This window comes from Manacus vitellinus, unplaced genomic scaffold (assembly GCF_001715985.3).
Source record: "Manacus vitellinus isolate BGI_N305 unplaced genomic scaffold, ASM171598v3 scaffold_3_pilon, whole genome shotgun sequence".
Lineage (NCBI taxonomy): Eukaryota > Metazoa > Chordata > Aves > Passeriformes > Pipridae > Manacus > Manacus vitellinus.
In genome coordinates this window covers 27,071,028-27,097,448 of record NW_021940535.1, presented here as the reverse complement: position 1 = coordinate 27,097,448, position 26,421 = coordinate 27,071,028, and the positions used below count along the sequence as shown (strand labels likewise).

Below are 26,421 nucleotides of genomic sequence, written 5' to 3'. Positions count from 1 at the left end.
TTATAAAAATTATTTCATTACCCAAGCCACATAATTTTATTAAAATTCTCTGGCTCTCATATACAGCTAGCTCTAGTTAATATACCATTAATTAAAACAAGTAGTTAAAAGGAAATAGATACTTCTGATGAAACCTCGTCACTTACAGATTTAACTACATATACACAATAATAACACCATTCCAGAAATCTGAGGCTCTTTTTAGATTACTTAAGAGTTGTACTGTGGTTTGCTTCAGGGTCCTGGTTTTCCAGTCACACATGCTGGTTAGAAAATGTCACGGTTCCCATCCAGTTCCAGTGGCTCCATCCCTTTTCTACAGATTTGGGCCAGCACAGGCCAAGCAAGCCCTGTCCAAAATGGTGGTAGAAGGAGGTGCCCAGGGCCTGAGCCTACATCTCAAGGACCAGAAACACTCCTAATGTACCCACTTCTTTGTCCCAGCAAAAGAATCCTAAGTTCAAGGAAGATGGAGACTCTGAGCAATGTGCCAAAAACAAATACAGATCATCTTGTCTTGAACCTCAATTCCTGTGCTGTCTTCCCCCTTAAGAGGAGAAAAGGTGTGTACCTGAAGACGAGTAAAGAGAAATCATGAAAAAGCTGCTGCTACTTGGAATACAAAATTGCAAAATGTCAAATCCTCTGCTTTCACAAGCAAGTGACAATTCAGTGCCTTTAGCCTTTTTTAGACTTTGGCCTTCTCAGATACACAAAAGATTATTCAAGAGATTACTACAGATGTCTCACGTCTGTTAGCAGTTTCCAGTCCTCAAGGTTCCCAGGCACAAATTGCATCACTAGATTTAGCTTACATTTCTTGAATTGGCACAGCTAAAATAAGCAAGCTATTTCTTTTGGCATGTTAGAAGAATGAAAAACATAGATTTAGTATACCTACAAAATTCACTGTAAAATATCCTGTTGCAAATACATGTACAACATATTTTTATGTTTTCTATTTCCATTTCTCTTCGAGATAAGTATACCAAACATAAATGCTATGCTATCTTGTTAGTATTTTAGAAACCTACCTATGATACAGGTGAAATTATGAACACACATATTTCAGTAAAGAATACATCAGAATATTCTGATTAAAATACATAATCTCATGTTCTTTTGCATATTTCTCCCCATTTTAATTATTCACAAAATTTATCTAGCCCTTTTAATAACAGTTATCACCTATAATGGCAGCAGACCTACAATAGTGTCGCTTAATTAATTACTAAGTCCTACTTGGCACAGATAACAGATGAGATAAATACTTCCACTGATTACTTGTGAACCAGAAATCTAATAGAATATCAATTCTATTTTGATATCTGTGCTGTATTCCTTTAGGGCCTCAAAATCTATATCTATAAACTAAAAAGTTCCAGTAAACTATATTAACAAAAAAATGTATATTCTTTTTCTGCCAAAAAGTTCAACAGGAGAGAGGTCTAACATGTCTTCTTGACAGTCATAATTCCAGATAATATTGTATTTATTGATGTTTAAAATTTTAGTTATACAAACTTTTCCTGAAGAGTCAGAGTAGTTACTGTACTAGCACTTTCAAAATACTCCAAGAGCCCCAAAATACTTTACTGAAAATAGCGGGTTTGCTTGCTTGGCAGAGTTATGCATATTTTTCAGATCTATCAAACGCTGCAAAAACACATGTCTTCTCTTTTATGGGACATCACGATTGCTCCATTTGTGGTAAATTTGCCCTGGGACACAGCATTTTACAAAGAAAATTGCATTACAATGGCCCACATCATGCCATCTGTTTTAAGAACTCTCCAGTGATTTCTATGGAGAATAGTCTTCAAAAATAAATGGAACAACATGTCCCAAAGTACTTTTTTTACCTAACTTAAATACTTTTCATGAAAAATATTTTGAAAAATTTAGAAAGCTGTACCATTACCACTAAGTTATCCCCTTGATCTTCATCTATTCCCAAATGGGTGAGAAGGGTTCATGGACTGACAGTAATGCATGGAAGACAGTTCCATGGCTGCAGAGCTGGTAAGGATCCCTGTGATGCAGGGGCTGCATGGGGAGTCCCAGCTTTCCCAGAAGACAAGTCCTGCTGGTTCCCTTCCCTTCCACTCACACTCCCATCAGTAATACTCTGTGCCACAGGTACCAGGCAATGCTGTCACAGCAGCAGAACAGCCAACAGCTTCATCCACGTCAGCAAAACCAAGCAGGCACAGGGGCAAGGATCTAGTGAGGCCAGATGGCCATGAGCAAAAAGTTTAGAATCTGACAGTTTAACATTACCCTCACATTTGAAGGTCATCTCAGTCCTTACAAAGATACACCACAAACAGTGCAGATGCCACAGGGACACAAAGGACAACAGGCTGGGGGGAGGGAGTTGGACCTTTCTTTTAGTCTGTCAACACTGTGAATAAATTTCATCATGCCAAATACCTTAGATGCACTTCACCTGCTCTACAGAATATCAAGAAACGAAAAAAATATTGTTATGTCTTGTTATTCTCTCTTTCAAGACCATTTCTCTGACACAAAGTGCAACTATAAATTTTAACTCTGCAAAAACATCACGACTTTCCTTGTAAAATGAGATCTCTGTAAAACACCAAAGTAAGCATAAAGTTCTGCTTTAAATCCAAAACAAATACTTTATTTTAGGAAGTATACTATCCCTATTTACACTGCACCAGAGCTGTTATTTTACAAGATACACAAAGGAACATCCTCAGAAATTCCCTGGTGAAGTCATCTGAAACCCCTTTCAAAAGAACAATAACCTTCTGCATCAGTACAGCTTCATATTATCTCATGTCTGACTTACAATTAGGACAAAAGCTTCTATGAACTTCATTAAATTTCTATTATCTAAGAATTCCAATGTTTTCATAGCATAACCAATGCTCTAGACTATTAGTATTTGTTAGTCAAATTTTACAGACACTAATTCTAAAATACCCAAGAGGCAAATTGAATCTAACCCCCACCCCCCTCACAGCACACGTGGGGTGTCATCGGTTTTGCAATACAACTTCTTATGGGTGATCTAGGTTTTGGATTGGTTTGATCTGGGTTTGTTTGAATATGAATGATGTAAGGGAGCATTTTTTTTTTATATTTAGAATGGCTTTAGTCATGCAGATGATGTGCCTGTCAAAATAGGTCCAAACTGGAACACTAGCAACAAAAAAAAAGGTGAAATGCAAAACATCATAAAAAATTTCTAACAATTTGATATGAAATCACAGCAATTGTAACATCAACATGAAGACATCTTTCTTTCCCTTGCCGAAAAACCTTTTATCCTCTGGACACCTCCCAGTCATCAGTTCCAACTCATCCTTGATCCCAGTGTGCTTCTTCTGAGCACCATTTCACACCTCTCTAACTGGATGTTGCTCATTTACCACAACATTTTGTTTGGGCTCTGGAATTCACCAAGGGCTTAGTTTATGCCTTCAAAAATAAAATTCTTTGCTCTACCCATTCCAAAGCCACAGCACATTGCCTCACCCACTGACTGTGAGCTGTCCTGGCTCCTCTCACCCTTCTTGACTCTTCTACCTCCCAGTCTCACATTCTTGCCTGAAGAGGACCTATCAAGCACAAGAGGACCTATCAGCAGCCGCAGTTTTCCTGCTCTACCTGAACAGAATAAGTTCACCGTGTTTCCACTCAGGTCAAGAGGTTCTCCTAAAAAACACAACAGCAGTTCCAGAGAACCTCTCAAACATGCACAATCATTTACCACTGTGTTTTTATCTACCAGGAAAATTATTCTAAATATCTCACTCACGCATACACACACAAAAGGGGGGGAGAGGGGGGGAGGGGAGGAAAGGCAGACAGTGACAGATTTTATTTGATTGTGTCTGGTTGTTCCTACCGACTTTTTGCTTTACTCTGGCAGTCAATCTGTTATCTGCTCTCACAAACCATCCTTAGCAGTTGCACTTTGGTTCTCTGAAGAAGAAATCCTCAGAGTGCAATTTATACAAATAATACAGTCCATTCCTTCATTTGAGAAGCAAAGACTCATTCAACTCTGAGCATCTTTGCCTAGGACCTGCTTGCTCTTATACAATGTAAATTTTAGCCACAGCACTCGGTAAATAGGAGAGCAGACTGACTTTTCATATATCACTAACCGTTGTAATCATCCCAAGTAGAAAAGTAAATATTTTGATACGGAAATACACCCAATCCACTCTGAAAGAAAATGCAAATCAAGTGTGACTGTGCATATGACAACCCTGTCAGTGCCTGCCCACTGGTAACAGAATACCAGCAAACTGCCTACTCCCTATATCATGACTGTAGGAACCAAACCAGATGTCTACAAAAATTGAAAGAAAAAATACACAACTAAGTCAAACACATGAAAGCATCCTCAATTTTTACCGGAATTCCATTTCAGAAGGGGAGGGGGGTAAAAAACCTCTTGCCACCTCTTCATGGCAATAATTATTTGGGAAAAAAATAAATTATAATACTTTATCTCTTTTCCCCCTTCATTTCCTAGACACACCAGTTCTCTCCAGCTGCCCCAAGTTCTTGGGACATGGATGGTCGGACACACACACACAACCCCCCCAAACCCAAACAACAACGACAAAAATTAAAGAAACAAACAAAAAAAAAAACCAAACACCAAACCCAATAAAATTGCTGACTTGTGGAGCAAAAATTCAGTTTCTCTCTGCTGCAGTTGCCTCCACCATAGTCACCACTAGCAGTGCCTTATCACCATTTGAGATCAGCCCAAGTAGGTCCCACCTTCACAGTTCCTCCCCAAAGTGCATTATCAACATCCAGTGGAAAAGAAAAACAGGAACAGGTCAAGGACATGGCAAGTTAAGAGGTAGCAGCAGAGATGTAAAAAACAAGGCTGCACTGACAGTCAGAAGATGCTAAGATGGGGTATAAGACTAACATGATTAGAACTTTCCTCAGTTGCTCTTTTGGTAGTCTGTTTTAGGAAATGCAACAGGATTTTCTTCTAAAATGCTATAAAAAAGAAAGGGCAATAAGAGGAGTAACCCAAAGCTGAGTTCATTTCCGATGCACATTTCACTGACTCTATGATTTTCTGGTGTAGGAAGAGGTTTACACACACTCATTAACATTTTTATTTTACAAGACTTAGTTCTATGTATAACTGAATATGTATTTTCATGTAGCAAAAGAAATATATAATTGTTGCTAAAGAATTCCCTAGATTATATTACTATGTTTCCATATTTCTAAGACTCTTATCATCATGGCATCTGCTCAACTGAAAAAAAACTACAGCTGACTATCAGTATAGAGCAGTATACAGAAACAAGTGATCTAGGGCAGAGGGCTCTATCTGGAGCCTCATGACTGGAATTTTCATTTGCTAAAAATTAATGTATATAATTTACATATTTCTAGAAAGCAGAATTAAAAACAAATTAAAGACAAATACAAAAATAATAAAAAAAAAATCAAGTATATTTTTCTTGTATTAAAAGTAAAAAGAATTTATATTATATCCACACCTGCACATCCATTTTCTTCTATGTGCAAGTCCATTATGAGAAAAATCACCTAAAGACCTGAAGGTTACAAAACTAATCAAATATCAGATCCACCCATCTTCATTCATTTTGGAGAACTGAAACTAGGTGTCATGACTGCAGTGGGGCAGTTCAAATAGAGCTCACTAACAATTCCCACGTTACCGATTGCAAATTGCTCAACCAAAGCCTCCCTCAGGGACCAGGTGCCATGATCTTCACACAAGTGAAATCCCCACATATGTCAGCAGGAGCTCCACATGCAGGAGGAAGGTCATTGACAGTTCCAGAGGCATGAATTCATCATGGTCTAACGTTAACTCCCTCAGCATATGAGTAGGTTAGAAGCTGTCTGCATATGGTTTCTATGCATCTGCTATGGGGGCCATGACACAAATACAGCTTAGAGAAAACACACAGAAAATAAACCCACAATACCAGAGGTCACACCTCAATAGTAAGCATTATGATGCATTAATTTTAAACTATATATCACTTTTTCATCAAAGCTTCAAAGTTTAAGAAACACTGCTCATATCTCAACATATTCAAAACAAGTAAACTTTAAAAGGAGTAGTAACAGGAGTCTGACAGCATCAGCCTTTCTCATTTACCATTTCCTTGCTTTATCATATTCACCTTCTTAAGTTCAAATCTACAGACTAACACAGTCATTTGATAGCATTCAGTATTCATTTATATTACTAGGAACTGTTTCTCTAACTGCCACCTCAAAACTTCAATTCCTGTAAGTAACTAAACTGTAATAGACACTTTCTGACAACTACAAATTTAATCCCATTCACAACATCTATGAGTGGCATATTCAACATGTAGTCAATATAAATTTATATAGAAAGTATGCATTCATTCATGACTAGGCTTTGCAAACGAAGATTTGGGAAGGGCTCTACCCACATTTGTTACAAGCACGCCGGTGGCTAAAAAGGCACATACAAGACAGGCACACCCAGTTGCAAAAGGCACAGCAGAAAGACTCCTTAGGTGGTATATTCTACAAGGCACGAATCTTTCTGCATTGTCTTTTCTCCTCAAGAGTGATCCTGCGTGTGTTCTCAAAAGGAGCAGCAGCGTTATGGATAGTGCGTCTCCAGACCTTCCAATTGGAGGCCAGAGTAGACCAGTTATGTTGATCAATATGGCCAAGGCTGAGATGTTGTTTCAGGGAGTCCTTGTATCTTCTCTTTGGGGCTCCTCTCTTGCGGCAGTCGGTGGCAAGTTCACCATAAAGCAAGATCTTAGGAAGGCGGTGGTCCTTCATCCTGGAGACGTGCCCTGCCCAGTGCAGCTGTGTTCTCAGCAACATGGCCTCAATACTTGTGACTGCTGCTTGTTCTAGAACAGATGTATTGGTCACATTATCTGACCAGTGGATGTTTAGGATTGTGTGGAGACAGCGCTGATGGAAGCGTTCTAGGAGTCACAGGTGGTGGCAGTAGATGACTCATGATTCAGATCCATATAAGAGAGTAGACAGCACTATGGCTCTGTAAACACTGATCTTTGTGCTTTTCTTCAAGTGTTTATTTCACCAAACTCTTTAATGAAGCTTTCCAAAGGCACTGTATGCCTTTGCTAACCTGTTGTCTATCTCTCCGTCAATCTTACCATCCGAGGAGATGAGGCTGCCTAGGTAATTAAACTGTTGGACTGATCTGAGCTCTGATTCACCAATGGTGAACAGAAGGTATGCATTCTTATATGGACACACCTATGCTGTTAAGTAACATAATCCAAGTACCTATTTATTATGCAGCAGAATATTTTGTATTATGGTTAAGGTTAGAAGACTAGCAAACAGAAAAACAACCAAAAATCTAAACATTTCAAAAATATTTTAAAAACATTTTTATTTCTAATATATCTTTAAATTAGTACATTTATGCAAGAGGTGTGATACATTAGACTGTTATGAAGTGTATCTTTTAAATAAAGTTCACTGTGTATTTTATTCACAAAGAAAAACAACCCTTTTCCAATGGATTATCAAGTCATTATTCTAGTTGTTAAACCCATACCAATGAAATATTTAACACAGACACTGTAATGTTTTTAAGGATAGATACAGGAAAGGTTTAGAGAGTTGAAGTAGAATTTAGATATAATATAGGTATTAAATCCCGCAATAGGCTGACTCTCCTTTCTCTTCCTTGCTAATGCTATCCTCCACTTCCCACTGGAATAGTTCAGCATTGATGAATCCAAAGTAACGCACATAGAAAAAAAATTTCTAGCAATACACTTAAAGTGATGAGCAGTGAGCTCATCAGTGATGAATTATCACTCAGAAATAAAATAAAATTATGGAATTATAATTAGCAAACATCAGATCAGTGCTTAATGGAATTAAAAATAAAAGTATTTGGAAAGAAACAGAGAATAAAACAATTTATTTCACTGTATAGGTCCCTGATATGCTTGCATTCTGAACGACAGAGTATTTTGGATTTTCAAACTGATTACAACAGAACTGGAAAAAGAGGACAAAAAAAGATGGAGCAACCTGATTATAAAGATTAAACAAGAATTCTTCCAGCTTCAAAATGAAACAATGGGCTATCGCAGATATCTGTAAAATAAAAATCTGTATAGAGTGTTGGAGCCTGGGGGAATGCTCTGGAGATGCTCAGCCTATTGTTATATTCTTCCCTTGATACTCACTGTGAAGAGACATCATACTAGTCCAGACAGACTTCAGTAAAGCAATCCTTATGCTCCTAAGAAGAGGTATGAAGAATGATCCCATTCACCTGCCCTACTAACAGTGCCTCATTTTGATATGGATATAAATAAGCCACAGGGAAATTTAAGGACAATGTACAGAATATGACTCTACCAGAAAAAAAAAAAAAAGTCCAGACAAACTGGTTAATAGTAAATATTTTCCACTGAATAAAAAAAAAAAAAAAAAAAAGGTAAATGCTACACTATTTACACACTCTGCAGTATGGATGTTCACTTGCCACATATATGAAACATGCTTCCCACAAACAAAAGGGGCATACAAACAAAAGATTTTACTGGCAATATGTATAGTTTTCAAAAATAACTAGATAATAACTAATGAAAACATCCCTTTTAGTTGTAATTGTGCAGCTGTCATTTACAGAATCCAACTGCAGTTATATTAAGGAATGTAATCTGCATTATCAACTCTTCAAAAGAATACATCTACTACGCATAAGATTCTTCTCCATCATAAACTTCATGACAGTATTTAGGGTCTTCATCATGCTGTTTACATCAATTATAAGGTTTTTAAGAGTATTATGAGGCTTTTAAATTATTAAAACAGAAGGGTTATTCCATTGTGAACTGTCTTTCTTTCCCTCCCCTTCTTGAATTCCATTAGGCTATCTTAAAAAAGAAAGATTCAGTAGAATTTGTGTTAAATCTGCAGAAACAATGACAACATTGTTGAAGACAAGGTAAGACTAAGTATTATCTTCCCTTCTACAACACCCACAGGTTGAAAATCATCACCACATCTGTTCTGTCTTCAGCTGTTTGATTATTGAATAGCCTAAAATCTCTCCAAAGTTTGTGCTTTGCACAAGGAACTTTTCTTTAAACAGCCTCACTATTTCTTGCATATCCCTAAAACATTTAAATGGATGTAGTAGATACTGGGTTTAAATCTTTGAAACATTTAGGTTCTATAAAGAAAGTATACATACAGGTACGATACACCTACAGAGGTGTCAACATGTCTCTCAAACACAGAATTGAATGAAAATCAATTTTTATATCAACATGTAATAATGATCTACATGCGTGATTCATATTAATATGAAAGTTACCAGCATGCATGTTGATATGAAAATACAATGTTCAGCAACAAGATTTTCATATTGGCACGCATGCATCAAGTTACCTGGGGAGGAACAGCATTTGATTCCTTCATGGGTTAATAATTTGCTCATAACTTAAAGAGATGGCACCTGCTCTGCCAAATACATATTTGCATTTCCAAAGAATGAGAGCAGTCAACAAGACAAGGGGAGGAGTAATGAAACTTTTCCTGAATAAATGAAAGAACTCTACATGGAGAAGCAATGAAACATTTGAATCTGAATGAAAACTGCAGAAGATGCCAAGAAATATGTACAAGAATTGGCAAACTTTCCCTGCTTCTGATGCTCTCCAGGGAAAGCTGGCCAGGAATGTAAATAATGCAAGACAAATCGGAGCTTGACCTCAAAGCAAATCTAAGGAGTTGCACCTTGTCAGAATATATAGAAGATTTTGATCTGATTTTAGTACAAATAAAGCAAGAATGTCTTTCCGTTCTACAAATGCTGTCATTGTAAGTCCATGTTCCACAGTAGTTTACTTTGGATTTTGGATTCTGAAAAGAACAATTTTATTTAATTTTACTTTAAGATAGCAGATGAATTAAGGATGAACTACAGAAGTTTTCAAGGTTTCTCGATGATGAAAGCATTATTCCACGCCCATAGCAGTGGTTATCCTTTTAGCTAGGGTCCTGGACTAATCATGCAGAATTCACTGTTTCAATACATCAGCAGATTAGGATACTGAAAGGGTAAGAGGTCAGCTCTTTCTTTAGCTGGACAGCATTTTGAGAGTCACTAATGTAGGACCCAAAATGAAAAAGCTTCACTGAGTGACCACAGTTGATCAGGCATGTACCCTGGACTTAGATAAGGTCAGAGGGAGTATGGTCCAAACTCTGAAAGAGTGCTCTTAAAAGTACAAGATCTTTTGTATTTCTCATATTTTCTTATTAGTTTCCTCTACAGCTATCTGTTCGTTTAACTACATTGAAATATGACTATGTTACTATTTGTTGGAAAAATGTAGTTGTGAGATTCTACAAATTCTTCTGTCATTGACAGATGAGTTACCCTGACCTCATTAGCTCAACAGACCTGAATAAGAACACACGAAAATCCTTAGTAGAGATTTGAACTTCCCCTTGTTCATTGGAGAAGCCACTAGATATAAGTACTGGATCAGCTATCAAGATTATTTTTCTTAACAGCAACAGAGATAGGTAAAAATCACAACATTGGTGTACTGTGCAATACAGGGTAGAAAAATAAATTATTGAATACTCATGTAAGCTGGCTTTGTTTTCTCTAAATAGGCACCCAGGAACTACAGTCGGTGACAGAACATAAAGTTCTTCTACAAGTTACTATTTTGAATTCACAAAGGCAAAAGATTTCATAGCTGGATATGATATTTTACTACATGCGGAACACAAAGTAACCACTTGGCATTTTAAATTTAAAGAGGAAGTAAAAGAATATTCTTATCAGAGTAATCTACTGCTTTTAAGAACACCTAATCTTCAAAGCTGGGCATTTCCCCAGGATTCTTCCAGTCATTCTACTTTTATGAAGTAACAGTTGTGTCAACAGCACTAAACCTAACAAAGGGCAATACAGTTTTACACCTCTGTTTTATAAAAGATAATATGGTTTAGGAGGTTTGAATTCTTTGACATAGAAGTTATCAGCCTGTTTAAACACAAACACTGTCATTAGTGTCATTAGTGTTTAAAAAAAAAAAACAGGTAAAATGACCCACTGCCCCTCCTGAGCAGAAGTCACTGCAGTACTACACAATTTTAAATTTACAACAGCATATGATGATAAACCTGGTCACAGATGTAGTAGTTTTTCAATGTGTGTGACATGTAGAACAAAGTAAACCTAAATGCCTGTGTAAGGTTTCACAGTTTCAAAGTAAATCCAGAATTTTTAGAAAACTCTGTAATTTTATTTTCCATTAAAATGCGTTACTGGAATATTTTATATCCATAAGGAATTAGGACAGAGACTTTTTGACAAAAACATACCATAGTCATGTTTTTGGGACATGAAGAAAAACAGAAATGCTCCAGAGTACTTGTTTATTTAGATACATTTAAAAATAGGTCCTTTGATATTTAACTTCTGGTATGTGGCCCATTCTAATGAACTACTGTTTTAAGGCTATTTTATTTTGTATTTATATTCAGTAATGCATGGAGAAGATTTGATACATTCTTAGGAGTTCAATTCTTCCTTACACTTCTAGTTGAGAAAATACCCAAGGGTATAATTTATCTCACCCAAAGTCGGATGCCTTAAAATTAGACCTTAAACTGTGAAAGAGTCATCCCAGCCAGGCACCCCTTATAATGAATTGAGAGACCTGGATACATCCAGAATGTACTTCAACTGACCTATAAAGGATGCTCATCTTAAAATTAAAATTTCCCCCAGCAGGTGCTTTTGATTTTCCATTAGCAATAATAGAAGAGACAGAAGGTAACCAGATGGTATTTAGATATTGAATAGAAGAGAAATTATACCCATTGATGTATATTTTTAACATTTTCAAAACTTTTAACTCTAAATGATGACTAAATTATCAAAATATAAAGAAATAGACAAAGTAAAGATATTGAGTAAAAAAAATCTAGGGGTGTAAAGAAGCAGCAGTCTGGTTACATAAAGGAGATTAATCCAAGTTTTACATTTCTAATCCTAAAACCTTTTCCCAGAATTCACTAGCTCAGGTTCTTTTAAATTTTAGAGGAAAAACTTTCATCGAAGACTAGCCTTGGGGAAAAAAACAAACGAAAAACCAAAACAAAACCAAAAACTAATGGTAAGCATTAAACTTCCTTTTGCTTGCTTAATTCATTCCTGCCTGTACTCACATATTTTTTAGTTTTCATCTACTTCAGTATGATTTTTTAGCTATTAAATATTCTCTTTTTTTCTTTCTTTCTCTTTTTTCCTTAATCCCTTCTTAAAATCTATTTCTGGCATAATATTACCTCCCATTCAATTGACTAATTCATAAGTTCATGCAGGAAACATGGGAAAATCCACAATTAAAGAGATGCCATTGGAAAAAAAGCAGCGGACTCTTGAGTCTTGGGATGCAGTGGTTCATACTGCTTATTTCTAGACCATAATCTCTACAATCTAGATTTACAAGAAAACACTACTTCTCCATTCAGAAGACAAGACAAGAAAACTTACTGACTTCACACCATCTGTGATTCTTTCCAAGGTTGATACAGCTGCCTTACTATTTGCCATTTCTCTATTTTACTTAAATTTAGCTTGTCAACCCTCTAAGACCACAAACATATAAATATGTAATTGCATGAAAAAGTCACATATACTTCAACAGTGTTTAGGAATGATTTCATGTAATTTCCAAACTCAAACCAGTGTAAACATCAGAACTGTCCACCTGATAACAAACTTAGACTAAAGAGAATAAATTTCGCTAGCTGCTTTTACTTGACTCAATGTGCTTTAAAAGACAAAGGAAACGAGAATCAAGTTTCTATTAACTGTGTGAGTTCTCCACATTCCCTGACTAAACCACCACTACACTGGAATGCTTCATAATATTCCACAAGGCAACTCAAAAGGGAAGTGAAGCACATGTCATAGCAGAAGGCTCACAGAGTTTCATGTACGTAGTGCAACGTAAACTTTCACAAAAATTTGCATTGTATATCTGTTGAGATTGATCCTACTGAATGGACTAGAGAATGAGCTAGTTATTACAATTACTGAACACTAGACATCTCATTGTATGTCTAATAAAAAAATCACAACAATTTCAAACCAAGTAATCAAAATGTGGATGAAAATCAAACTAAAAAAAAATTAAATAATTCATGGCATTTGTACTAACTAAATATTCCTACCAGCATAAAAAAACGTCCATTCATAAAATCTCTAGCAGACAAGAAAGAAGCAGCTAGATGTCATTTTAGTTATGGTTTACTATGGTAAACAACAAACATTATCTAAAGATAGAAAGCTAACTGATCCCCACGATGGGAAGTCTAATTAGTAACACTGTACTGACAAACATGTCTAAAACTTTGCTTGTCTTTGTTTTATTTTTCAGGGCAAAACAATAGCATCAGAGTTGTACATTTACATTCCAAACTTGTGTTAAGGGGTTGGACAAGAAATAATTAAACAGTCTCCAAATACTTACATTTGTTAGGCTTTTAAACTTGTGGCAAACTAACTATATCCCCCCAGGGCTACACTGCTGCAAACATTATTCAGAGAAATTTTCTATTTTCTTCAGAAACAATTAAAAAAGAAAATGTGTTCTACATTGCTTAAAGCTGTTTTACAGGGTGTTTGGGGACAGTTACTCATCTCAATTCCAACTAAATATATAAATATTTACTTCTCAACTTCCCAAATTAGCCAAAATACCTTACCTGCATCAGATCGTTTCTACCCATAGGAAGAGCATTATTAGTGTCAAGAAAACTAGGTCAGGTTGACAAACTGAAGATACCAGTTTCAAATTTATAACTTTTTTCACTCTTTTAGACAAGGTATTAAAAATAACTAAAAACATCAAACTCTTCTCAGTGAGACCCAGTATGTCACTTCAGCTTTCCTGAAGTACTGTGAATTTGCTGGTTTAGTTATAAAAGTAGTCCCCAAAGAGAAAATTATTAATAAAATACTGCAATGAAAAACTAAAATTCTGGACAAGTAATTGCCCTAAGTCTACTACTACTGTTACTAATTATTTTGCAAGTGCCACAGGAAACAATGGACTCCCTGAAGAAACTCTACTGAAGGTCAAGAGATCCTTTATGTGGAATTGTTGTCACAGAAAGATTTTTTTAACCTTTTATACCATCTATTATTGACTGAACTGGCTATGAAATGCTAAAATTCCTTCAGAATAAGACCTAAAACTTATTCTGCACAAGCATAAAAAAAATTGGAAATGACATTTAGAGCAAGGCCCAGTACATTTTATTGATTTATTTTTTACTTTAGACAGTACTGCAAAGCTCAGCTGGGAACTCCTGAAGCAGCTTGCAAACTTTACTTGATAAAAACAAGAAGTAGGGAGCTGGAATAATGATTTCAGGAGGCCAGCATCCTGTTCTTCAACAGCACTGCACTCTGTTGATGTCTCCCAGATTTCACTGAGAGAGCTTTATCATAACTTTAAAATAAACATCAGTGTCCTTCACAAATACCTTGACCTTTCCACAGGTAAAAATCTGGCTGAAATTCTTTTGCTCCCTCACACCAAACAACAAAACAAGACCTGTTGTTTCTGTAACCCTTCTGATTGTTGCCACTCTTCCATAATTCCAGATACAGATGGGAATGTTTCATCATACACTTTTTACATGGATCCACAACTCCTACCATTACACAAGATGAGAAGATACACTGAATATAAAGATTATGTAAAGTGCTCTTTGCAACAAAGTTAACTTTAACCAAGGAAACACCAGAAATAACCCAGGCTTTAAAAGACTTGTGGAAAGTGTATGCAGAAGGCTTAATTTATCAATGATCTAATAAAGACCATAACAATTCAAAGAAAATTAAACATCATATATCATCTATACTCAAGGACCGTTTGGACAATGATTATAGTCATATAGTTTAGTTTTAGGTAGTCCTGTGAGGAACAGAGAGTTGGACTCTAAGATCCTTATGGGTCATTTAAAACTTGAGATATTCTATGATTCTATCCTATATGCTGCTAATTTTTATTACATTTAATATGAAGCATGACTTCAAACCATTATCTTTCATTCTATATGTACCATTCACAAGAACTCAGTGCTGTTGTCATACACACACACAAAGCAAAAGAAGTCCAGTCCAGCTATCCAGCCAAATGATTGAAGTTTTCCAGTATTAACTCTCAAGTGTGCTATTTACACCCTGCTTTATCAAAATGCTGCTCTAACAGGTTTCTTACAACTCTTATCTTCCTCTTTATTCCTGTTTCTGTGATCTCATTCCATTTGCAAGAGGTACCTAGACCCGTCCTATAAAGTGGCACCTAAATGACACTTAGTTCCAGAGCAGAAACAGTGCAGAACCTCCTTCTAAGTAAAAAACCTGATGTCTAGTGCTCTTCAAAACAATTATTAACTTTATTATTTTCAAACTGTATAAAGGCTTAAAAAAATATCTCTTCATTCATGTATTGCTACTGAACACTGTTCCTTAAATGTTCAAGACACCTAAAGGTGTTTAGAAAAGATGATTTGAGCTTGAAAGTAACAATTCATATATATTCCTTCTTCCTAAACAAACACAGAAAGCATAATTTTTCCTAAAGCTGCTTAAGAGCAGCAACTTCTGTTTGCAGGTACCTAAATTAGATTAAACACAACTGGACCCAAATATTTCAAATCCATAGCATAACACATATCACTCCAAAACCATTTCAGACTGTTGAATAATTGTTCCAGGCCTTCTGTACCATGATATATAATGAAGTCCTTCTAACTTGACAAATGAACAAGAGATGACATAAGCCCCTGGAGGAAACTGTTGCTTCGTGATGCCCCATGTTTCTTGATGCTTGTTTTCCTTCTCTACCAGACAGGCATTTCAGGCTCTGAGCAATACCAGATTACCACTTTGGGGAGAAACAAGGGACTTATTTCCTGTCATTTTATCCATAAAGCATAGCACAAGTCCAGTCATTTGGGAATGCATATTAGGTTCTTGGTATGGATTTTTTTCCGGATGTATAATGACTTTCTAAATACGTGCATCATACCATTCAAGTGCAAAGAGCAACTATTACCTTGCTACCTTAGGTTATTTGACCTAAATGGGAGTAGGAAATTTGAGTGGCTTTTATGAAAACTTAAAAAGACTATTTCTCCTGCTACAATTACTGGTTTTCCCCACCCTGTTGCACTGTCTTTTTATTTTATGGTAGGATTGTATAAGTTTTCCATCGTCTTTCTAAACCTATATCAACCAGATAAAAATACCTTTGAAAAATAATAAAGTTTTCACTAAATTTGTAGAAAAACAGTCAAACAGAATGAAGAACTGAAGACCTACAATGTGCTTGTTCAGCTAGGGAGGATAAAATACCTATAATACAGTAATCTGCTGAAAAAAACCCTTTAATCCATTTGCAAAGCAGGATACTCACAATGCACTCACAAAAAAAAAAAAAAAAAAAAAAGGATAAGTTTAAGAAGACCAGCCTTTAAAGCGTAAGTTTTTAGTTGCATCTTTTGTTTCCTGCCCTCGTTCTGCTCACATCCACAGTGGATGCCTCACACTTCACCGCTTTGAACCCGGCTATCAGGGGCAGCATCAGGACATTGGCTGGGGTTGAGCAAAGTGATGTAGGTCAACGAGGCAAATTGGCAGCAACAAGAAATCTAAGCGACACGTCGTGACAAATTCAATACGGCACGGTTAGCTACAACTTTCAGTCTAGCCCCTTCACTACGCCCAGACACACACCCGCGCACCACGGACCCCCCTCCCAGTTCCGCGGCTGCGACCACTTCGGCCGACCAGCGACTCGCGAACTTACTGCAGTGCGATGCGGGCGGAGGGACGCGCGGCCCTGCGATACGAGCGAGCCCGGCGCCCTGGGCAGCTGCGGGACCGGCCATCCAGCCGGGCCACCGCCAGCGACGGCGGCGACACCGCCGCCAGCCCCCCGCCCCGCCCCGCCGCTGGCTGCCGCAGCCCAGCGCTCCCGGCCCGGCCCCGCGGGTCACCGCCGCCCTCTGCCCCGCTTCTCGCGCGCCTCCGCGGCACAGCGCGGACCCCGCAGCCGCCCTGTTCCCGGGAACAGGCAGCCGCCTCCGGGCCGCGCGGTTTTAAAGCCGGTGCGCCAGCACATCTCCCACCCCCTTCCCGGCCGGGCACCACGGGGGAGGGAGAAGCGACCACACTCACTCACACACACAGAGACACCCTCCCGCGGCCCTCCGCCCCCGCGCAGCTGCGGTACCTTGTTGTCCGGCGCCCGCATCCCCCGGGCGCCGCCCGCCGACCCCGCGGCCCCGCGGCCGCTCCGCGCCGGGGCGGCGATGCGGCAGGAGCAGCGCACCGCTCCGCAGAGCTTCCCGTTCTCCTTCTCCACCCGCTCCACGGCGCGCATAGGCGCTACGCCCGCGCAACACTTACCAAAGTTTTACCGGGTCCCCGCAGGTGGCGGCCGCCCCGGGCTCCAGGCGCGGGGCTGTGGCGCGGCCGCCCCCGCGCAGTCGCGGGGCACGGAGGGGCCGGGCGGCCGGCGGTGCGCACCTGCACGGCGGCCCGCGCGTACCTGCGCCCCGCGGCAGAGCGGCGGCCGCCGAGCCGCTCCCAGGCAGGTGCCCGCCGAGCCCGCGGCTCGAGGGCCAGGAGAGGCTGCGCCCCTGCTGCCACGGCTCCGGCAGGTCCCCAGCAGCCGCCGGCCCCCGACAAGGCCAGCCCAGTGCCCGGCTCCGCGCCACTTTCAGCAGCTACACGCTGTTCCCCGCTCGCCAGCCTCCATCCGGCCGTCCCTGCCGAGGGACCTTCGCGAACCTCGCTGCTTGGAATGCTGCCCTGTGCCCCCGCTTTCCTCCAACACCTGTTTCGGAACCTCTCTGTGGGTAGCAACACCTCAGCAGATTTACTCGGAAAAGAAATAGAAGAGCAACCCGAGCAGCAATGGCATGGAAATTGATATCTTTGTGCCAGTGCCTCCCACTTGGGGAACAACGGAGCTTATCAAACTTTCAGTGACAGGTTCCCAGGGTGTTTAATGGCAATTTGTCTTGACCATAAGAAATTTCTCTGAAACACTGGGAGATTTCTAAGCAGTAGTAACACTGCCAAACTTCTTTCTTAACCGAGTCTTGAGTGGCCGGGTTAGCCTCAGAACATCAGTTGTGAATCTGATGGTTTGATTAATTATAGTGACTATTAATTCCCGTTTAAATTAGCTTTGTTGGAATATGGCACTAAAATACTTCAGCTTTGAAGGGTGTTTCAGGCAATCTAGCTGAGATTTAGCAGTGATAATAATTTTATATAATAAATAAAATTTTATTTTATAAATGCTAATAATTTTATATAATAAATCTATAGAAACCTGAAAATACAAAACATTTACCAGCGTTTTTTGTTTCTTTTGTACCTGTATCCATTCTTCCTTCTTCCAACTTTATGTTATGTGGTGCAACAAATACATATTTATAACATACACTGATATAAAGGCACTCATAACTAAAATTTCATTTTGATATAGTTTTGATGGTCTCTAATAAGCTCAAAACCTGTTTAAATCAATGCATTCCACTCTCCTCATATGCTCACAAAACCAAAAGAAACAACAATTTTTCTAGAACTTTGGAATAATATGTTCTCAGAGATGTAGTATCACAGACATTAGACTTTAAATTTTCATCCAGTAGTCAACCTTATAAATATCTTTCCAAACAGTAGCTTCATAGTAGCACATGTCAAGTACTTGGCTTTAGTCCCCTATGTTTAATATATAGCTTTCCCTTTAAAACGCTGATTTCAAGAGGTTCTTTTTCTCCCAGGGAAGGAATTTAGTCCCAGTATATTTCAGCCACAAGTTACTAAATATGGATCAAAACCCTGAAATACAGGGAGTAGATACTTAATTGTGATCAATCATTCCAATACAACACAAAAATTTAATAGGCCTTGCAATGAAATGTTTGATCTAGTGGTTTGAGGGAGAGTGGACTGATTTTGAATGACCCTATTGCCTTAAAAATCATTTTCAAGCACTCTCAGTTACACAAGGTCATATAAAAAATGAAAATTCCTACCAAAAATTATGTTCACAATTAAAAATACATCTTTTTATGTTGTGCATAACTTCCATATACTCACTTCAGCTGGGCCTTTACTGTTCTCTTCTGCTACATAGTAGAACAGTGTTCAACTTCAGTTCCTATTGAAATGGAAAGGTCCCTCAAGTTCATGTATAGTGTGGGATGACAACTCCAATGACATTTGTAGCTTTAAAACTCCAAAGTTAAATTTGAAGGTCTTATGACACAAGAAGGAAAGTTAACCCCTTCACTAAACATTTCATTTGTCTTAGAAAAGCAGCAACCCTCAATACAGGCCAAAGCCAACCTGTATTGCTTGGCTGAGCTGTGAAAGATCAATGTAAAAGATGTCAAACTGAAGGATTCTAACATTAGGACTTTTTTTTCCACTGGAAAATACTTAGGAGATTGCTACCCCCATGCCTAGCTTTAGAAACATTGTTGCATTATGTGCAGATTTGAGAATAGGTAGAGGATGGGGATGGATGGATTCTGGTTAATGTCTAAAAGCTTCCTCAGCACAGAGCTCAATGGCATTGTTTGTGAGTGGCCCGTTCGTGTAAGCAGCTTTGTTCTGGTTTCAATACAAAGCTTCATCATCCTCTTCCAGAAACAGGATGCTTCCCAAATTGTGTATGCTCCTGTCCTCCTTTAATCAAGCTCCTACCATAAACAGATTATGCAAAAAGTTTGTCTCTTAAAAGCTCACTCCCTCACAGAAAAGAAAATAACAGATGTCTAGAAACCACAGCCAGAATTTTAAATATTAAATTTATTATGCTATATACTTAGATCTGTGTTTAGATATTTAAATGAATTTTGTTACTGAGCATGACTTTAAGATGCTCATTTAAATAAAACTATGATGAACTTGGGACCCTAAATTTTGATATGATTCATGAAAGGAAAAAGCACCAAACTCAAGAACCTTAACAGCAAAAATAATTTTCAGTCTCCAGTACTTTTTATTTGCCTTTAAGACATTGCAACAGTGTCATCTCTGGTTACTGTATGTTAGTGGTTTTGAAAGAAATGGGGTTCAGGCTTACAAATCTGACTTCAGTGGTGTCATGACTGTACGAAGTCACAGGTACAAACTGTTGAAAAGTAGTCTGACTCCATGTGAAATCAGTTGAGGTAACAGCAAGCTATATATAAAGAAAACCTGTTTCAGAATATATGGTTGTCAGAAACAAATGTAGTTCATGGAATTGGTTAAAGAAAAAAATTAATCTTCTCAAAACTTTGTTCATATAACTAAGGAAATTTTTACACTATATGATGGTTTTTGTAGACAAAATGGAATACAGTGAAAAAATCTTCATAGTAATTTTATACTTCGTGTATTTTCATCAGAAAATGTCAATATACAGATGGACTACATTACTCCCTTCCAGAAACAGCAAATTCACAAGCAATCAGTAATAAGGATCCAAAGAGGAATCAAACCATTTTGTCAGAAATAAGACCTTTCATAGATCATGCTTGCATTACTTTAAATTAGTTATTGTAGTGATAAGAATATAATATAGAACAGTATGCATAGTACATGTGACACATACAGTAACATATTTATTTGCACTGTTCAAGATAGAAAAGATTCTTGTGAAATACGCAGAGCCATTTGCAGGTCTGCTGCCACTCACGTTACTGATAGTCAATATATATCTGTATAAAATCTAAAGGAAAATGTGCCACAGAGCATACATTTGTACTTGAGAAAATCAAGGACTGTTGGCAAACCAGAGGAAATTACATTAATTAGGTGAATTATTGATTGTGGGTTTGTTATCCAGTATACGAGATACTCTAGCCAAATCTTTAGCTATTCTTTCATTAATGCAATCAAGATGTAAAACTGAAAGCATCTAAATTCACACCTCTTGAATTAACACTGACATACAAGCATATTTGCTTGATAATCTAACTGCTACAGATCAGTCAGTTGCACTTCTGTCCCTGGGAGAATTCTAGGCTGAGTCCTCTTGGAACATATTTTGAGTCATATGAAGGACAGGTGAGTGTGTGGGAACAACCTACATGAATTTACTAAGGGTTGTATTTGGTTTGCATGGCCAGGTTTTGGTAGCAGGGAGGTACAGGGGTGGCTTCTGTGGGAAGCAGCAAGAAGCTTCCTCCATGTCAAGCAGAGCCAACGCCAGGTGGCTCCAAGACAGACACACCACTGGTCAAAGCTGAGCCAATCAGGAATGATGGTAATGAGTCTGTTAAAACATATTTAGAAGGGAAAAAAAAATATATATATATATTGCGCAGATGTAATTTCAGCCAGAGAAGAGCAGAGTGAGAATATGTGAGAGGAACAACTATGCAGTCACTAAGGTCTCAGTGAAGAAGAAGGGGAGGAGGTGCTCCAGGCACTGAAGCTGAGATTCCCCTGCAGTCCATGCTGTAGGCCATGGTGAAGCAGCTGTGTCCCTCCAGGCCAAGGAGGACCATTGCAATGAAGAGATCCACCTGCAGCCCGTGGAGGAGACCCACGCCACAGCAGGTGGATGCCTAAAAGGAGGCTGTGAACCCATGGGAAGCCCATGCTGGAGCATGCTCCTGGCAGGGACCTGCTGACCTCTAGAGAGAGGACTCCACACTGGAGCAGATTTCCCGGTAGAACTTGGGACCCTGTGGGGAACCCACAGTGGAGCAGCCTGTGCCTGAAGGACTGCACCCTGAGCAGCGGTAGGAACATGTGATGAACTGACCATAACCCCTATTCCCTGTCTCCCTGCACTGCTAAGGGAGGAAGAGGTAGAGCTTGGGAAGTAGGGAAGGGTGGGGGAAAAATGTTTTTAAGATTTATTTTACTTCTTATTATCCTTATTATTCTTCTTATTATCTTATTATTTTGATTTTGTTGGTAATAAATTCAATTATTATACCCAAGATGAGCCTGTTTTGCCCACAATGGTTTTCAGTGAGTGATCTCTCTTGGTCCTTATCTCAGCTCATGAACCTTTGTTATATTTTCACTCTCCTGTCCAGTTGTGGAGCAGAGTGACAAAGTGGCTTTGGTGGGTGCCTGGCATCCAGCCAGGGTCAACCCACTATAAGGTAAATCTAGCCTGATAAATCTGATTGTCCTCTGTGATGAACTAACTGAATATATGGATGAGAGGAGAAAAGTGGATGGTACTTACCTTGGCTTTTGCAAGGCTTTCTATGCTTTCCACCACAACATTCTTCTGTCCAAGCTGAGATATAGCAGACTGTATGGGTGGAAACTAGATGGGTTTGCAACTGGTTGGATGGTTGGGTTAATGCACTGTACTCTATCTATATGCCAATAGCAAGTGTCATTACCCAGGGATATATCTTTACATCTTTAAGGGTCTGTCCTTACATCTTCACCAGTGACCTGGAGGATGCACAGGAGTACTCATTCTTCAAGTCTGCAGGTAAGAGGACTAATTAGGAGGGCTAATTGACATGCTAAGGGCAGGACTGCTATCCAAAGAGACCCAGACATGCTGGAGGAAAGGTTTGACAGAAACTTTATGAAATTTGATAAGGACAAATGCAAAGCCTTGCATTACGGAAGATAAAAACCTTCAGTGATGGGGCCTGGCTGGGAAGCAACTCTGTTGAAAAAGCCTTGAGAATTTTGTCAGACAGCAAGCTGAGCATGAGCCTGCATTGAGTCCTGGCAGCAAAGCAAGCCAATACCATCCTGGACAATAACAAGGGGTGTCATTAGCCGCCTCCATCCAGCGTTTTATGGATCACACCTTGAAAACTGGATCATAGAATAATTCTGGCTGAAAAGACTCTCAGGACATCTTTAGTAAGAATTAAATCTGCGGCCAGACTAAGGGGCTTTATTCAAAGGACAGAGACTGTATAACTTCTACGGGCAACGTGGTCTAGTGCTGGAGTATCCTCATGGTGAAGAAGTTTTTCCATATATCAAGTCTGAGCTTCTCATTTCAACTTATGACCATAACCTTATGTCTTCCCACCACACATAACTATGAAGAGCATGTCTCTGTCTTCGTGATAGACTCCTCATGGGTTTAACTCCATTGGCTCCTGTTAGGTGTCCTTAAAGTCTTCCTTTTGCCAGACTGGAAAATTCTATATGAGCCAGTGGTTATACATTGTCGTATGAGTGAAACAATGCTTGAGTTACTAAGGGATTTGTCTGGTTTCATTGTGTCATCAGTGGTACTTTAAAGAAAGGAATGGCAAGTGTAAATGAAGTAAAGACAAAGGCATTATACTTGAGTACCTTTCAGTGAATTTAAAGCTATTTTTTTTCTTATAACTTACTCTCATTCTTGTCTTCCATGTACATATGCAGGGTTTTTTTCCTTTTGTCGTTCCTATTTCAAAGATGGACCTTGGACAAACCATCTAAAGTCAGTGGGAGGATTTTTAGAGGTATGAGTGGGCAGTGGGTTGACAAGCTAATAAAATTTACGTGAAAGATACTATTTGTTTCAACTGGATGCAGGAATGAGCTCTTAGTCATACTAAATGAGAAATGTTTGTTCAGTCTGAAAAGACACTGTTTAGTTAAAGATTACTTAAGAAGCAGATGTCTAGTGGCTCAGTCATTCTGAAACTATAAAGTAAAGACTACTAAGCTCTATAAAAATCTTTTAGTACTTTACTGGGGCAGGAGGTAATGGGCAAAATGTCTGTTTCTGGATGTAGCATTATAACAGTAACATGCATAATTTTTAATTACTTTTCATTATATATATATGCAGGATATAAAAAAAAAATCTAGCAGACATTAAAAAAGAGATATATTTATATGAAATATCTCAAATATGGCTTTATATTTTAAAGTATGGTTTTAATACATTAATTACCATATGTATGTTTACTGAACAGTCTCAACTGTGTGAAAAAATATGACATGTCCTTAAACATTTGTTGAATTTTAACATGTATGGCAGAATTATTATTTATCATTCAACAAACAATGTAATTTGTTATAGGAAGGCTTTCTGCTATATTTTAAACTTAGTGCAAGTGCAATTGAAGTATGATATAATCTCCGGTCAATTGTAATCAAAAAAACTGGTGGACAAAATTATTAAAGTTAGATGCTTTTAGTTCACTCACTGTAATAGTGCAGAGATGATTCTTGTCACTAAAATACCAAATGAAAGACATTGAGGGATTCATGGGTTTAGTATCTTTCTTCCTCTGTTTTCCAAATTTCTTCTAAATTTTGCTTTGCTCATGCTACTTATGTTTAACATCATGCCTGCACATGCGCTTCCTGCAGGTAGATCAATGAAAGGACAACAGTAAGATGTCATGTCTAAAAAAATAAATATGCAGAAGGAATTTCTAAGAATCATCTGATGAGAGGAACAAAACAGAACAGAAGTGAGAATAGCTACTTTTCCTTAGATTTAAGGGTTGACAGTGGCAACATAGAACAGAATATGTGTCTGCCACAGACACAGTACAGATTATAGTTAGCAGATAATAATTAAACAAGTAGTAGTACAAAATGATTTACAACCAAGAACAAAGGTGCAGAACTTACAAAGAGAGAGAAAGAAGGACAGAGTTGACTAAAGAGCTAAGGAATTAATAATGAAGAGAAAAACAGAGGAAGGATTCATGGGTTTAATTTAATCTAGGAATGTCCATGAAAATACTCTCAATGTAAACCATAAAAGAAAACTGTAACATTTTCCTGGTTGATGCAGCACAGGGAAAGAGAAGAGAGGAAAAAGAATACATAGAGAACTAATGGTGTTACAATTTTCCTTAGCTTGAAAAAGCAACATATAAAATATGAGCATCAGAAAGTGAATTATAAGAAACTATTTTAAAGTACAGATGAAATTAAAACTTACACATATCCCTGTTACTAACTTTTTTGAGTATAACTTGTCATAAAACAGTCAGGTGAACTAGAAGAATTCAAAACTTACATTTCTAACTAGTTAGATCTAACTAAGTAATTAGTCCCAGTTCATTTGCGTTTTCATTAAGTGTGTTCAGGAGAGAAATTTTTTTGAAAAACAAGAGAGGGAAGGAAATATGCTATGTAAGTAAGCTAGACATATATATCAAACTATATTAACTTGAGTATACCTGACTGCTGAGAATAATTAACAACACAATCAGCATCTAGAGTTAGGGGGTTTGTACCATTATGCTACATACTCAAGAGGTATGTGTATTATTATGACTGAAAGAGAACAGAACTTAAAAGCAAGGCAGAGTATTTAGATTTAGAAAGATGAAATAAATTAGAAATCATTAAGAAGACTTATCTGTTAAAGGAAATTTAAAGAAATAATACGAACAGAATTAATTACATTTAATTACTTTAAAATAAAGGGTTTCTAGAGGGCTGATGGAATAAAGACAAAGAAGAACATGCTCCAAAAATTGTTTGTATCAGTGAAAATTAAGTAGGAAAAGCAGAAAAGGTGAAGGGGAAAAAAAAAAAGAAAAGAATTTTTCCTTCAAGTTACTAAAAAGGAAGCCACCAACAGTCTCCAAAAAGAAACTTTGGGTGGATTTAAGAGAATCAGAAAAAAAAGTGAAATCAAGAATGGAAAATAGTGGCTAGCAAGCACCTACTCGATTTATAGTCCTTGAGTCTCAGATTCTTGTACAGTTTTTGGTGGAATTTATGAATTCTTTTCTTTATCTGAGTTTTGTTTTGCTGAAAAGTCAGGGATCTATTTAAATCAAATTGAATAACGTATTCTGTAGCAATGTAATAAAGGATATTTTACTATCTTTTAAATACAGTAGATCCCTACAGGAACATACATTTTACTTTTATGTACCTTGTACTGTTGTTTCTCTTCACTGATATATTTAGAAATATTTATATATAAAATACACATCAGCATTACACTATAGATACTAATTAACTCATTTTTATATAAATATTTTTTTAAAGTTAATAAACTTTTTTATTTTTAATACTGCCTACTATCATTAAAATGTTCATGTCTTTTAGCATTTTCAACATCTATGTAACAAAAAATATTTCACTCACTTCTCTGGGAACATATTCACATACAGATTTCAGGGAAAAATGTAGAAATTTATCAATACATTTTTTGGGCTTGTATTTTGTTTTATGAGACATGCTAGTTAAAAGTTAAGTTCTCTTCTAGTTGCACTGTCACAGATACAAGCATAGTTTATTTTAGATTTTCACCACATGAATAGGATCAAAATAGGGGAAGTCTTTTTTGAGAGCAGAAAGTCCTGTAAGTAAAGCACTCAGTGGCATGCTTAGATAGTTTTGCTGTATTCTTCGGTTCTGCTGGT

The 26,421-nt window shown here is 37.8% G+C and overlaps 1 protein-coding gene across 5 annotated transcripts in view; it reads right to left on the bottom strand.

The window, feature by feature from the left end:
• Positions 1 to 16,983, bottom strand: part of DGKB (diacylglycerol kinase beta) — a 335,778-nt gene extending 318,795 nt beyond the window's left edge. For all 5 annotated transcript variants that reach the window (XM_018075883.2, XM_018075886.2, XM_018075884.2 and 2 more), the window contains exon 1: positions 16,893 to 16,983. The gene's annotated coding sequence lies outside the window, so the exon portion shown is untranslated. The remainder of the gene's footprint in view (positions 1 to 16,892) is intronic.
• Positions 16,984 to 26,421: the final 9,438 nt, after the last annotated feature.